The sequence below is a fragment of the Setaria viridis genome, chromosome 6, assembly GCF_005286985.2.
Source record: "Setaria viridis chromosome 6, Setaria_viridis_v4.0, whole genome shotgun sequence".
NCBI classification, from domain to species: Eukaryota; Viridiplantae; Streptophyta; class Magnoliopsida; order Poales; family Poaceae; genus Setaria; species Setaria viridis.
This window is the reverse complement of record NC_048268.2, coordinates 18,565,131-18,576,783: the sequence shown is the minus strand read 5'-3', so window position 1 is coordinate 18,576,783 and position 11,653 is coordinate 18,565,131.

Genomic DNA, 11,653 nt, shown 5'->3' with positions numbered 1-11,653 from the left:
TGGAGAAGCTGCTTCCCTTGGTCGGTTAGGATGCATTTCATGAGCACTCCCAACAAACTTTGCTTATAGAGTTCATCGCCAATGGCAACGAATGTTTTGGCACATCGAGCGACCCATCGCGCTTCAATATTCTCTGGTGGAAGAACCGCGTCAAGGATGTAGGCGAGTAACGATGCTCTCCAGTCGGTCAGATCGAGCGCCATTACTGCCATGTTGAGGTCGGAGTCCCCATGCACTTGGTTGGGGCTGGGCTACGACGCGGGGTTGGAGCCCCCGAGTGACTGGCCAAGGTCAGCCTGCGCTTTGGGGCGGACTCTCTCGTATGTGGGCGGACGATTCATGAAGGTCATTTACGAATACCCTATCCAGGACCGGCTTCCATTCGGAGGCCATTTTCGCCAAGGTATCGGCAGTGTCGTTATCCTTTCGTGGGACATGGTACAGCTCGATCCCTCAAAAAATTTTCTTCAAGCTTACGCACTTCTTGGTAGTATGCTGCCATCAGTGGGCTCTTTCAAGAGGACTCCATCATGACCTGGTTGACCAAGAGGACTCCCAGCTCGACGACGATACGTAGCCCGTTGATGAGGGCTTCATACTCTGCAATGTTGTTCGAGGTGTTGAAGTGGAGGCGGATTGCGTAGTGGAGCCTGTTTCCTTTTGGGGAGATCAGGACCACACCAGCCCCCGTGCCGGTTCCCATGACTGACCCGTCAAAGTACATTGTCCAATACTCATGGGTAATGTCAGGGGTTGGGTTCTGGACTTCCATCCACTCGGTGATGAAGTTGGCCATGGCCTGAGACTTAATCGCAGTTCGGGGCGCGCATTTGATGTTATGCCCCATGAGCTCGAGCGCCCATTTGGAGATTCGTCCCGCAACATCGCGGTTTCGAATGATTTCACCTAGCGGGAACGAGGTGACGATGGTGACCTCGTGCTCGGTGAAGTAGTGCAAGAGATTTCGGTTAGCCATTAGTACCGCATACAGAAGTTTTTGCACTTGGGGGTAGCGTACTTTGGTGTCGATGAGTATCTCACGGACAAAGTACACTGGTCGCTGGACCTTCAGCACGTGCCCGGGCTCCTCCCTTTCCACGGCGAGGACAGTGCCGACCACGTGGTCGCTTGCCATGATGTAAAGGAGGAGGGGTTCCTCTCGCTCGGGAGCGACGAGGACTAGGGCTGAGGTTAGCAATGATTTGAGGCTCTCCAGAGCCTTTTGTGCCTCATCCGTCCAGACGAATGCATCTGACTTCTTGAGGAGCTTGTAGAGCGGCATTCCCTTTTCTTTGAGTCGGGAGATAAAGCGACTCAGGGCGGCTAGACACCCAGTGAGCCTTTGCACACCCTTAACATTGCGAATCGGGCCCATGTTGGAGATGGCCATGATTTTCTTGGGGTTAGCTTCGATGCCACGCTCGGAGATGATGCATCCAAGCAGCTTCCCCTTCGGGACCCCAAAAATGCATTTTTCAGGGTTCAACTTGACGTTGAACCTTCGGAGGTTCTCAAACTTCGTGGTCAAGTTTGTGATCAGGTCGCTGCCTGAGCTGAAATCACCACTATGTCGTCCATGTAGACGGCGATCGTACCCTTCAGCCGCTCCGACCCGTCAGGCGGGTCAAGCGGATCGATTTGGTCGGTGAAGCACCACTGCATACATAGCTAGTAGGTGGCGCCGGCCTTCCTTAGACCGAATGGCATGGTTACGTAGTAGTACGAACCATAAGGAGTGATGAAGGAGGTCGCGAGCTGGTCGGACTCCTTCATTGCGATTTGGTGATAGTCTGAGTAGGTGAGAGACCAAGTTGAGAAGTGCCTTGGTCTATTTGTGATGAGTGATTGACAAGATGATTTGAGGCTTTGCCGGTTGAGTCCTTATACCATATGTGCATGATTATGCTAACGGCTAACTGGATGTCTTGTGTTGTGTGCGTTGTGTTGCGGTGTTTATGTAAACCATATGTTGTGTGTTGTGTGTCTTGGCTTGTGATGTGCAGGTGTAGGATGCGACATGGCAGTTGACGGCATAAGGTGAAGGTCAAGTGAAAGGTTCATATTGATATACTAGGGCTGTGAAGGATGGACACGAGTAGGCTTCGACCGAGGGATCCGAGGAGTCCGGGCGGAGTCATGGGCGATCCACATGGTGCACGAAGGAGCAAGAGTACATGGACATTTATGGAGATGGCATCGGTCGAGACAAGCAGGACGGAGGCGAGTCAAGTAGGCGGCTCGGGAGCCGCGAGAGAAAGACTTGGAGGCGTCAAAGGCTTGGCGGAGGCCGAACACACATCGACATCGGTGAGTCACGTTGGGTACGGCGTACATGAGGGTTTGACCGGTTTGGCCTCAGAACTGGGGATGAGTCACGCATGCAGGGTGTGCAAGAGGGTTTGACCGGTTTGACCTCAAAACCGGGCTGCGAGTTCGGTGTGGCCGAACGGCGTCGAGTCGGAGGACACGTGGCACCATCGCGAAGCTTGTGTCGAGGCGAAGCTAAGTCGTGAAGGCGTCGGGCCTGTCCGATGAACGAAAAAAAAAGTTGGACGGTTTTGCCCCTAGGAGGTTTGGAGTTTTATGCTTCATGTAAGGGCAACTTGGGAAATAGCCAAGTGCCTATATATATGAGAGATGGCTGGTTAGGGAAGCCATCCCTTGGGCTAGTTGGTGGTAGGCTACCCATTTGTTTTGTGAGAGTCTTTGGTAGAGGGAGAGAGGGAGAGAGGGAGAGAGGGAGAGAAGAAGGGATCTTTGTGGTGATTTTTTTTCCATCCAAGCTTTGTTTGTGCTTAGTATTGGCTTGTAACCAGACATGGTGAAGGAATCCAATGATCTATTTTGTGCCATCTTGTTCCATCTAGTTTGGATTTGCGATTCCCAGTTGTGTTCTTCGCGTTCTTCGTTTCTTCCCTTTCACCCCTTTCACATTTTTGTTTGATTCGTGATTTGTGGAGCATTTTGAGTCAAACCGATTGTTTGGAGATAAACTAGGATGTGAGTTGAACCTTTCCACCAAAGGGATTTGATTGAAACCTTATGAGTTCATAGATCGGGGCGATTCAAATTTCGGGGTTGAAAAAATGGTGTGCTTCACTAGATTTGGAATTTCCTTTGATTAACTAATATTTTAGGTATGATTTCTTTTAATTAGCTTCTCTACATCCTTGTGATGCTATGGTTCAAATTTCGTGATTTTTGGAGGTCGTTTGGTCGAGTTTCGGATTTTTCTTCTCTCCGCACGAAGTCTGAATATATGGGATTCCGGAATATTCCGGAAGTAATTCCGGAAATTTCCGGACCTCTGGAAGTTCTCGAAGGTTTGTTCGGATTTTGCCGCACCGTGGTGTTATTTTTCAAAGCCCTTCTTCCGAGACTCATTTGGACTCTTTCTTGCTTCTGCTATTGCTATTTTGGGTTCCTAGTATCATTCCTAGGTCCATTAGCTCGTGCACAGCTAAGTGGACTTGATTTTGCTAGAAGAAAAAGTTGTGAGATTTTAGCTGAAATTCTTGGAGAAAATTTGTATCGACTCCCATTCACCCCCCCCTCTGGTCGCCTTTCCGGTCCTTCAATTGGCATCCAGAAAACAGAGGATTTCGCATTCCAAGGTGGAGTCGACTATCTGATCTATGCGTGGCAAAGGAAAGTGGTCCTTAGGACACGCCTTGTTCAGGCCAGTATAGTCGACGCACATTCTCCATTTCCCATTTTTATTTTTTACAAGAACTGGGTTGGTGAGCCAGTCGGAGTGGTACACCTCCTTGATGAAACTTGCTGCTAGGAGCTTGGCGATCTCCTCGCCAATGGCCCTGCACCTCTCGTCGTCGAAACGATGCAGCCATTGCTTGATGGGCTTCGAACCTAGAGCGATGCGAAGTGCGTGCACGGCGACCTCTCTCGAGATTCTAGGCATGTCAGCTGGCTTCCATGCGAAGACATCCCGGTTGGCGTATAGGAAGTCGACGACCTCGCCTTCCTATTTGGTTGGGTGCTCGGTCGCGATCCGCACCATCTTGGTTGGGTCAACTGGTCGATATCCATCGCCATAGTCTCGTCGGTCGGGCTGAACGCACTCGCGGCGGTCGGGTTGTTGTAATCGGGCATGGCTGGAACTACCTCCTTTTGGAGCTCCTTGAGCTCTTTGGAGTTGGCGAGACTGGTGGCGTGCTCAAGGTTCTCCCGGTCGCATGTGTAGGCATGCGGGAAGGGACTGCTCACGGCGATGGTGCCATTCAGGCCAGGCATCTTTAGCTTGAGGTAGGTGTAGTTCGGGACTTCCATGTGTTGACGCCAAAAATCGGACGATGACTCCGGCGTCGGACACACGACCCGGGAGAATCTGCTTAGCTCCTGTTCGGGTTATCGCCCTGGTGTGCGGATCACATCGGCCTGATCGGTCGGTTGCCTCAAACTTCGAAATGATCATCTTCTCATTGTTAGTTGAATAGTCAAACTGACTGGCACGCCCGCGCATACCACGCGCGTCGATTTGGATTCTGCACTGGAGTTAAGCAGATCTCCTAAGTCCTCATGTGCTGATGCAGGGTCCACCACCGTCAGGATTTTGCGTCAACACATTTTGGCACGCCTAGCGGGACCGATCAAACTATAATATTGATGTTGGAAGCCGATAAAATATGTCTATCGGCTACATGTTATTCAGAGGAATTTGATGCTAGATTAATTATGGAGGAGACCGTTATAACATCGACACCATCATTTCTTACTGCTGATGTTATATATTGGCTAGTTCAAGGGAAACAAGCATCGGCTGGGCACATAGTAGCCGATGGAGTTTTTTATTTATCGGCCAGTTCAAAGGAAAGCAAGCATCAGCTGGCTGATGGAAAGAGCCGATGGAAAATATTTTTTTTTCAAAGAAAGCAAGTATCGGCAGGTATAGTGGCCGATGGAATATCGAAGAGAAATAAATAAAAGAGGGAAAAAAGGGCAGCCGATAGGAGAAGCTTTGGCCGACGGATGGGAAATAAATAAAAGAAGGAAAAAAGGGCAGCCGATAGGAGAAGCTCCGGCCGATGGACAGGAAAAGAACAAATCGGACGATGGGCAAAGGAACGAATGAAAGCAGTCGGCCGATGGGCAAAGTAATTAAAAAAACGGAAAAGCTACCGTCAGGCCGTCCGGACGGACGGACGCTCCCACCGTTCTGTTCTTATCTGTTTCTACCATTTTTTTCCTCCCCATCCCCTTTCTTCTTCAACCTTCCATCCTGACCTATTCCTCATCCATCTCGGCGGCGGCACGCTCCCCCACCACGGCGTCCTCCTCGTCCACCCTGGCGGCGGCGCGCTCCTCCACTCCGGGAACCTCGTCCCCACCCTGGCGGCGCCCCTCCCCCCACTCCGGCGTCCTCAACCAACTGGGAGCACCCAACGCCCTGGATCCGGTGGCCCTCTCCCCGACCCTGGCGAGATCCGAGTGGGGAAGGATCGGGCAGCGGCCATGGTGGACGACCTTCGGCGGCAGGCTGGTTGTTGTGGATCTGAGTGTTGCAATAGGTACCTCATGGTGTTGCAATAGTTATTTTTGGATGTTGCAACGGTGGCTTTTGATGTTTCATCTGTTTTGCACTGGATCCGGTGGCCCTCTCCCCGACCCCGACGGGATCCGAGTGGGGAAGGATCGGGCGGCAGCCATGGTGGACAACCTTCGGCGGCAGGCTGGTTGTCGTGGATCTGAGTGTTGCAATAGGTACCTCATGGTGTTGCAATAGTTATTTTTGGATGTTGCAACGGTGCCTGTTGATGTTTCATCTGTTTTGCACCGGATCCGGTGGCCCTCTCCCCGACCCAGGCGAGATCCGAGTGGGGAAGGATCAGGCGGCGGCCATGGTGGACGACCTTCGACGGCAGGCTGGTTGTCGTGGATCTGAGTGTTGCAATAGGTATCTCATGGTGTTGCAATAGTTATTTTTGGATGTTGCAATGGTGGCTTTTGATGTTTTATCTGTTTTGCAACAGTCTGACTTGCCAGCAATCGGGTGTTGCACCAACTTGTGCATGATATTGCATATAGTTGTTTTCTTTGTTTCGTCTCTTCTTCTTTCGTTGTTGCAATGTTGTAAGAGATGTTTTTTTTGTTGATGCAATGTGTCTGTTTTGAATTTTGCACGAAGCAATTCGGGATGTTTCGTGCACGTAAAGGTGTTGCAATCCTCGGTGTTGCAAGTGTTGATTTTTAATGTTTTGATAGTTATTTTTCAATGTTGCGATGGAGCGTCCGATAATACAAAATTATCGGACGTCCGGGTGCTAGCACTTCCCTTAAAAAGAAGAGCAGTCGGCTGATGGGCAAAGGAATAAATGAAAGAGAAAAAAAGGGAGCAGCCAGCCGATAAGAAGAGCAGTCAGCCGATGGGCAAGAAATAAATAAAAAAAAGGGATAAGAAGAGCAGTTAGCCGATGGGGTTTTTGTTTCAGCCGATAGTACTACTGGCTATATTTCAGCTCGATGGAGTTAAAATTGCATCGGCTGATTGAAATAAAAATAGTATCGGCTGGTCCTTTTGCATGGTGAAATAAAAATATCTCTTCATCTCGATTGACGCAAAGGTGTGGCCTATGGCAAGTCCGATGGGGTTAAAAATGCATCGGCCAATTGGACTAATAAAAAAGAGGGGAGTTGCATTGGCTGATTGATTGCTTGGCCAATAAAAGAAATAGTATCGACCGATTGACTGCTTGGCAAAAAGCATCGGCTGATTGCTTGGCTAATAAGAAATAGTATCGGCCGATTCACTGCTTGGCAAAAAGCATGCTTGGCCAATAAAAGAAATGGTATCGACCGATTGACTGCTTGGCAAAAAGCATCGGCTGATTGCTTGGCTAATAAGAAATTGTATCGCCCGATTGGTTCAAGCAAAATTGCATCAGCTGATTGGTTCAAGAAAAATAGTATCGGCTGCTTATAGAATGTATCGGATATTAATTTCAAAGCATGAAATATTCATACTCCAAAACTGGATGGCCTGTGTTGACAACAAAAGCTTGCTGGTTACTACACCAAGTTTTGGTGTCAATAGACTGATCTGTTGTTTCTACTGCCGGCATAGCCGATGGTGTTCTTTATATTTCAAGTGGAGTTGACGTGACTTTGGATATTGCAATCAGACGTCATTAGCTCTGAAGACAAGTATCAGACTTCTATAATTAGTTTTGGAACATGAAGCATCCGTACTCCGAAACTGGGGGGCCTGTGTTGACACCGGATTTTGACCAATCCTATAAATTAAAAATACAAGATAATTGGAGTCATGTACAACAATAAGAAGCTAGCATGCGCGCACATGGGCATGGAGTCCAAATCGGCTACATTGGATTGATCGGCAAGGAGAGGCAAGGCTGATATAAAGGAAAGGCTAGCACGTATGGATAAAAATGATTAGAATATACAACATGGATTCTGGTGCACTTTGCATGCCATACATGGGAGGCTACCAGAATAATTATGCATGCGGCCGATCTTTGCATGTACGGGAGGTTGTTTTATAGAATAAAATATTTTAGAGATAGAGTTGGGTTAGTTAGAGATAGAGTTTTTTATTAGAAAAGATTGTGTACATGACTTGCCTTGTACGTGGTTAGATGCTAATTATGTAACGTCCGCCCTATAAATATAAAGGGATGCGGCCATTGTAAAGAATTATCACACGATCAATAAACAAACATATTTACCTTTACACATCTACTTTTCGGCTTCACACCATTGCCCTAGGAGTAGGAGTAATGTAGCTTCTCGACGAATTCCTTCTAACAAGCTGGGCTGCATCGACCTCGATCTCCGGCAAGCTGCAAGTTTCGTCACCAGGTGTTCTAGACTTTAACTACCGGGTGCATCGCTGTGGTTTTGTCTAGTTTCATCTATTAGTTATCGAGTATCTTGGATCTTCGACTTACGGCACATCGCTTCTGTCTCGATCTATGGTATTCACTAGTTATCTTGCCTTGATTAAGCTTGCATCGACTGGTATTTTTCTGTTCTATCATCTTGCCGTTCTGTTTGTTTTAATTAGCTTTAGATCGACTCATCATAGATGATAGATCGCTTGATACCCTATTGCATCTTAATCCTGGCTACCCTTCGAGTGTTGTTGGAATTAAGTTCCATTGTGATTAGATTCATTGACTGGCGGGGTCTGGATTGACATCCTGCTGAGTGTTTCTAGGTTGCAACTACCGGGCGCATCGCTATGGTTTCACCTAGGAATATTGGTGGTGATGTTAGTTTAGATCTCATTAGTTTGTGGCTCTAGCTATGGTGGAGCAAGAACTCGACGATGCTCTGTCTCCTATCGGCTGTCTAGCCAATGGTTATTGTGAAGTTATGTTGAATCGGCTTGAATAGCCGATGAGCCATTTGCATTCATCATGATGTTGGAATCGGCCTCATGGCTAATATTTTGTTTATCATGATTTATTTTGCTACACCATTATCGCTACTGGTTATCGGATCACATCGGCCTGATCGGCCGGTTACCTCAAACTTCAAAAGGATCATCTTCTCCTTGTCAGTTGAATGGTCAAACTGACTGGCACGCCCGCGCACACCATGCGTGTTGATTTGGATTCCGCACTGGAGTTAAGTAGATCTCCCAGGTCCTCATGTGATGATGCAGGGTCCACCACCATCAGGATTTTGCATCAACACCATGAACTGTGCGTAGCATGGATACCTGAGGATGGCATGGTAGTACCCCTCAAAGTCTACCACGTCGAAGGTCAGGATCTCCATGCGAAAGTTGGCACGGTCCCCAAACGTGATTGGCAAGTCAATCTACCCGAGCAGGTATGCCTGCATCCCCGGGATCACACTGTATAAGGGTGCGATCTTTGGTCAGAGCCTGGAATGAGGGATACGCATCAAGTCCAGGGTCTCAACATACAGGATGTTGAGTCCGCTTCCCCCGTCCATGAGTACCCAACTGAGGTGCTTCTTCTTAATGATGGGATCGATGATGAGTGGGTATTGGCCTGGTTGGGGAACGCTCAGGGGATGGTCCCTCTGATGGAATGTAATAGAATGACACGACCAACGTAAGAATCTTGAAATAGCTAAATCGATGGCACATACCTCTCTTTGGCGTACCTTGTGCTGGTGCTTGGAGTGGTCGGCATCGGATCCACCGAAGATCATGAGGCAGGTCTCGGGCTCGGGGAAGCTATCTCCATCCTTGCCTGCCACGTCCTCCTTGCTGGCCGCCTCCTCTTTGCCCTTGCGCTCCCTTGACTTGCCGTAGGAAATGCTTGAGGAGTTCACAATCCTTGTAGAGGTGCTTGACGGGGAAGGAGTGGTTGGTGCAGGGACTCTCCATCAGCTTCTCAAAGTGGTCATTGCAGCCTTGCTGAGGTAGCTTGCTCGATTGGTCGGCCACCGCGACTACGGCTGCGTGCATCGCTCGATGCCGCTCCTTCTTATTCTTCTTTCCTTGTCGAGAAGAAGGGCCCGCATCCCGGTCCTCATGCTTGGCCTTGCCCTTGTCCTAGCCGTCACTAAAAACTGCCCCGACCGCCTCCTCGCCGGAGGCGTGGTTGGTGGCAATATCTAGCAAGTCGCGGGTCATTCGAGGGTTGATGCAGCCGAGCTTGTGGACCAGGGATTTGCAGGTCGTCCCAATAAGGAAAGCACTAACGACGTTCGCATCGATGACATCAGGGAGGGAGTTGCATTGCCTAGAGAACTGCGAATGTAGTCTCGCAGGGACTCGTCAGGCTCCTGATTGAAGCTTTTGAGGTCCCAGGTGTTCCTGTTGGGATACGAGGTAGGCTACACTAGCGCAAATCAAAATTTCTACCGCGCAAAACCAGGAAGAACTGTCGTATAAGGATCACGGGATTACCACTCGACGCACTACTGGTGCAGAAGATGTAGATATGCGTCGATGCAGTGAAGACGATCACGTAGTCGTACGTAGTCGATCAACGTAGTCGTATGTAGTCGATCACGTCAACGTCCAGCAGCTCCTCAGCAGCTCGTCCACGTGTAGCAAGATCGCCCCCGGTGCCGCGGCTCATCGTCGGCTCGTCGTGGCTCGTCGGTGGCTCGTCCAAGTGCTGCAGGCGCAACACCTCCAAGGTATCCACACGTGCAAGGAGGAAGCGTCGCAAGCCGGACTGCTAGATCCGCGAGTTGCAACAGGTGAGGGCGTGGGAGGCGCGGCAGGTGTGTTTCGCCAAAGAGGTGTCAACCCTAGGGCGCCCCCACCCCTCTATTTATAGAGGTTCCTAACGGGCCTCTGGGTTCGAGGCCCATTAGTACTTCTAAACCTAATCCAACTCGGATCAGATCCGAATTGGGCTTCCAGCCCCTTAAGTGTGTGACCCTATGGATTCGGATACGTATAGACATGGCCAGTACTCCTACTCGGCCCAAATAGTCGGTAGCGGCCTCTAGCAAGACGTGCCAACTCCTATACGCACACGAAGATCATATCAGACGAACCATCACAACATAATATACATGCTATTCCCTTTGCCTCACGATATTTGGTCTAGCTTCAAGCCGACCGCTCTTTCTTGATCCTGTGATTCGGAATCCCTTTGTAGGTTAACTCTTAACCGTAAGTAGCATGGCCATGCATTTTCGGATCCGATCACTCGAGGGGCCCAGAGATATCACTCTCAATCAGAGAGGGGCAAATCCCATCTTGATTGACCATGTCTCATAGCATGCTTCTTGACAAACCTGAAAGCTACCTTTATAACTACCCTGTTACGGCGCATCGTTTGATAGCCCCTAAGTAGGTCGATCCACATCTAGAATACATGCGACAATCTCAGGTCTAAGGACAAAGCGTATGTGTTGTTTAAAGAGAGAACTACTTCTCATGTTGGGTCAGTCCTAGCACATGTCTCCATATGTGTCCACATTATTAGTTCAACATCTCCATGTCGATGACTTGTGAAACATAGTCGTCAACTAATACATGTGCTAGTCTAATATTCATGTGTGTCCTCACATGAACTCCGACTAGGGACAACTTTAGAATAACCATACAAGTAAAGAGTTTCACATACAATTCACATAATTGCAAATCAATTCAAGTAGCCTTTAATGGATATTCAATGAACACAATATACAAATCATGGATACAAATAGAATATCATCATCTCTATGATTGCCTCTAGGGCATACCTCCAACAGTCTCCCACTTGCACTAGAGTCAATCTAGGAGGTACCTAATACCCATAGCTCTTACATGCGCATCATGCTTAGCCTGCGGGAGTGGTTTTGTCAACGGATCAGAAATGTTCAGATCCTTGTGTATTTTACATATCTTGATCTCACCCCAGTTAACGAAGTCTCGAATGAGATGAAATCGCCGCATTACGTGTTTGTTTTTCTGGTGGTTCCTTAGCTCCTTTGCTTGCGCAATTGCCCCATTGTTATCACAGTAGAGATTCAATGGGCTGGACGCATTGGGAAACACACCAAGCTCAATGAGGAAATTCCTTATCCAAACACCTTCCTTTGCAACTTCTGAAGCCGCGATGTACTCGGCTTCTGTCGTAGAATCGACCACCGTTTCCTGCTTGGAACTCTTCCAACTAACAGCACCACCATTTAGCGTGAACACAAATCCTGATTGTGACTTTGAATCATCTCTGTCGGTTTGGAAACTAGCATCGGT